Below are 4,871 nucleotides of genomic sequence, written 5' to 3'. Positions count from 1 at the left end.
CTTTCGGGGTTTCCACGACGCGAAAACGTGGTTTTCGCGGCCCGAAAAACCCAACAATAATTGGTTCATTTCCTAAGGTTGTTTTCTCTTAAAGTTAGAAGATGTGTTATTTATTTCCATTTATTGCATCGTGGGAGTTATTGGATTTATAAATTGTCAACCAACGTACCAGAACAGATATCTTTCCTATTTTCTTGATAACAAGTTTGTTATCAAAATAGATAGAATATCTATTCTTTGATAGTTTAGAAACTGAAATCAAATTCTTTCTAAACTTGGTACGTAAAGATAATTTCTTAAAATCCATATTTTATTCCTATCAGAGGATAAGCATCTCCCACTGCAACAGCTACCACTTTTGCAGCAGTGCCCATGTAGACGGTGACTTCCCCTTCATATAGTTACCGGGTTTCCTGGAACCTCTGCAATAAATTGCAGACATGATTAGTGGCTCCCGTATCTACACACCAGGTATCGGCAGATAACACCACTAATCATGTATTAACTAATGAATGAAATACACCTATTTTGTTCTTAGTTCTAAGAGGACAGTCTACCTTAATGTCCAAGTCCTATTTCCAATCAATACAATTGGGACTACTAAGTCTATTCTATAGTATAACAACTAGGGGATTGACAAACATTTTAAATCATAAGAATCACAAAAATATTTGGTCAAGACCAACACCTTAAAATCCCCATGAATTTTGTATGCCACGATAGTGTGGACGTATACAAAATCAAAGAAGAGATTTTATCCATTAATTTTATTATCTTGTCATCCTAATTTTATGACAAATAAAATTAATAGTTGGTCTATCAAATATTTGGTCAAAAACTTTGAATTTGAAATAATATTGATTCCTCAAAACAATATCATTTAAATTCATCAACACCTTAAACACCGTGAATTTTGCATGCCACGATAGTGTGGACGTATACAAATTCAAACATTTGTAAGAGGAGGGTTTTACCCATTAATTATCTTGTCAATAAGTCTTTATGACAAATAAAATTACCTCAAACACCGTGAATTTTGTATGCCACGATAGTGTGGACGTATACAAAATCAAACATTTGTTAGAGGGGTTTTTCCCATTTTATTCCCTTGTCAAACTGACAAATAAAATTACCTCATACACCGTGAATTTTGTATGCCACGATAGTGTGGACATATACAAAATCTCAACATTTGTAAGAGGGGGTTTTAATTTTATTTTCTTGTCAACTTATCCTTTTGACAAATTAATAGTTGGTTTTCCTTTGGTCACACAAATAATAGCAGTGACTCCGATGGGGAGGATACTATTAGGCGTGCCTAAGTGTATACCATTACTTGACACTAAGTCCATTAATAAGATTATGTCCCTTCCAATGGGGAAGATCACACGCTCTTAATTAATTTCCTATAGTCATCCAAAATGGAAGTTTGATCTAGTGATCCGCAAACAAGCTCATCCGATATGGAGGAAGGCACTCAGAGCCAACGCGCAAGCTTGTTGCATCACTTACAAACTAGTAATGGAGACCGTGGAATTTATTTAAAATAAATCCCTCTCCCACTTAGTTATTTAAAGTGAGGAATTTTAAACTATCCTAACATACATCACATGCATACACACACATCACAGTAAATAAAAGCAATAAATATGGAAATTATTTTCCAACTATTATGGCCTTTTCCTGTTACTGTCCTCCATGTGCTCCAACCCTAGCTGCTGCCATCTTTAGCCACCGCCATCGGGTCGAGTCGTCGCATCAATCTTGCTTCTTATTCCGCTGCGCCTCTAGTGCTCCAAAAGTACCACGCGTCGCAAGAATCCGATTCACGACAAAAATAGAATTTTACATATATCGATCCTATATTCCACGAGGGAATGTACATGTATTCTAGATCGAACAAAAAATAAAATTCTAAAAATAATACAGCTCCTGCTGTATTTGATATATATAATCATGCACACAAAATAATGCCCTTGACATGTCCAAGGGTCCAATCACACACAACATCTATAAGTCATAATAGTTGGAGCCTGCAACCACAAAGTTAGCACATCCTACTATTATCCTGCCTAAATTATGTATGACATGTTCATAACCTAATTTGAAAACCAAAATACACAGAGGCAAACCCTAGCTCTGATACCAATTGTTGGTTAGTCCTAAGAAAACGTACCGATTCCACTGTACAAAATTTTTTTGTACAAGTGTCGAACCTTTCCTTAAATAACCTATTGTGTTCTTTAGAAGTTAAATTAGGAATCGCAGACGGAACTTAACATCATTGATTCCAAATTTAACTTATCTGTTCTTAATGGTTTAGATTTGAATCGCAAGCGGAACTTAACACTATTGATTCAAATCCACCTATGTTATTAATTTCATTAAATATTAATTTCTAAAATTGGCTTCCAGAACTGCATGGCAAGGCACATGACCTTCTTGGATATGGGAGCAACCACCACCGCCTAGACAAAGCCTTTTAAGGAAAGCTAATATTTAATTTCCTTAAATAACTCTAGGTTAACCAAAAGGAACAATCGAATCACAAATATGAAAAACAAAACAAAAAGAAACACATCTTCGAAACAAATCCGAAATTCTAGAATCTAATGCCTCTTGTGTTTGGAATTCATACAAAAGAAATACAACTAGTATGATGCGGAAATTAATTACTAATTATGCCTTCTTTTGTATGCAACGACCTCTTGATCTTCTACCGTATTCCTCTTCTTATCCCGAACGTTGTGTGGGCAACGATCTACCGAGATGAGAATCCACCTAAGCCACCTTCTTCTCCAAGCATGATTCGGCCACCACAAATATTCCAAGAATAGATGTGGTTCGGTCACCACCACCAAGCTCCAAGGGATACTTCCTTTCTCTCCTTTTTCTCCATGCTAAAATCCGGCCATCTTCAAGCTCCATGAGATTACAAGATCCGGCCAATGAAGAAGAAAGAAAAGGAAGAAGGAAAAATAAATAGGGCCGGCCACCACCAAGGAAGAAAAGAGAGGAGGAAAAATAATAGAGTTGTCAACCATGAAAGCACCTCTACCCCCTCTTTTATATTCCTTGGTCTTGGCAAATAAGAAAATTTAAATAAAAACTTCCTTAATTTCTTTGCCATGAAAAGGAAAATTTAATTAATTAAAAATCAATTTCCTTTTCTCATATTACATGGCCGGCCACCTACATAATCCTCAACAAGGAAAGTTTTAAAAAATTAAAACTTTCTAATTTATTTCCGGAAATTTTAAAATAAAAATTTCTCTAACAATTTATCCCTTCATGGTGGTTTGTAAAAAAGAAATTTTAAAAACTTTCTTTTAAATATGTGGATGATTTCTAAAAAGAAAAGTTATGACCAAAAACTAAAACTTCATTTTAAAACATCTCTCCACAAAAAGAAATATTTTAATTAAAATTCCTCTCCTCTTAATTCCATGTGATCACCTTGGAAATTGACAATATTCTCATGTTGACTTAATTGGCAAGCAAAAACGTGAAAAACTTCTCACGTTGACTTGGTTGGCAAACAAAAAATGTCAGTTGCTTAAACAAAGCTTCTCACATTGACTTGATTGGCAAACAAAACCGTGAGTTGCTATTCTTGTTTAAGCAATTGGCATTTCACAGCAAGCAATTGCTGTTTACGTTGATCACAATAACATGAGGCATCCTTGGATACGCCAATAACATGAACTTGAAGATAGGCTTGAGTGGATACAAGACTTTTATATAGAGGTTACAATAGAGATCGAGAGGAGGAATTGATTTTGGTCTCTCGATGAAATTAAGCTTCCCGTGTTCACCCCGAACACCCAACTTAATTTCATCAATAATAATTCATACCACTAAAGAATTATTATTGAACTACCGCACCAATCCCAAATTACGTTTTGGGCTTCTTCTTATTATGAGTGTGTTTGTCTCCCTGTGTTTAAGATATAGAATGTCCACTAATTAAATGAGTTACTAACAACTCACTTAATTAATATCTTAGTCCAAGAGTAGTACCACTCAATCTTATCGTCATGTCGGACTAAATCCACCTGCAGAGTTTAACATGACAATCCTTATGAGCTCCTCTTGGGGAGATTATCAACCTAGATCACTAGGACACAGTTTCCTTCTATAATCAACAACACACACTATAAGTGATATCATTTCCCAACTTATCGGGCTTATTGATTTATCGAACTAAATCTCACCCATTGATAAATTAAAGAAATAAATATCAAATATATGTGCTTGTTATTATATTAGGATTAAGAGCACACACTTCCATAATAACAGAGGTTTTTATTTCTTTATAAAGTCAGTATAAAAGAAACGACCTCTAATGGTCCTACTCAATACACTCTAAGTGTACTAGTGTAATTATATAGTTAAGATAAACTAATACCTAATTACACTACGACCTTCCAATGGTTTGTTCCTTTCCATCTTGGTCGTGAGCTACTGTTTATAATTTATAATGTACTGATAACATGATCCTTTGTGTGTGACATCACACACCATGTTATCTACAATATAAATTAATTGAACAACTACATTTATTATAAATGTAGACATTTGACCAATGTGATTCTTATTTCTAGATAAATGTTTATACCAAAAGCTAGTCTTTTAGTATACATCCTAACACTTCATACCTGCACATCTCGATTTATGCACTTCAAACGTCGAAAATAGTTCTTCTAAGGTATTATTTTCTAAGTCCTTAGAGATATAAAAAGCATCTACTAGTGAAGTCCATTTCGTATTCCTAGGAAATGCATTTAACGCGTACCTTAGCGAATCTTGGTTACTTACCTTTTCTCCGTGATTCGATAGTCCAATGATGAGCTCCTTAATCCTCGAGTGGA

The sequence above is a fragment of the Zingiber officinale genome, chromosome 2B, assembly GCF_018446385.1.
Source record: "Zingiber officinale cultivar Zhangliang chromosome 2B, Zo_v1.1, whole genome shotgun sequence".
Classification (NCBI taxonomy): Eukaryota; Viridiplantae; Streptophyta; class Magnoliopsida; order Zingiberales; family Zingiberaceae; genus Zingiber; species Zingiber officinale.
Note: the sequence above shows the minus strand (reverse complement) of the source record.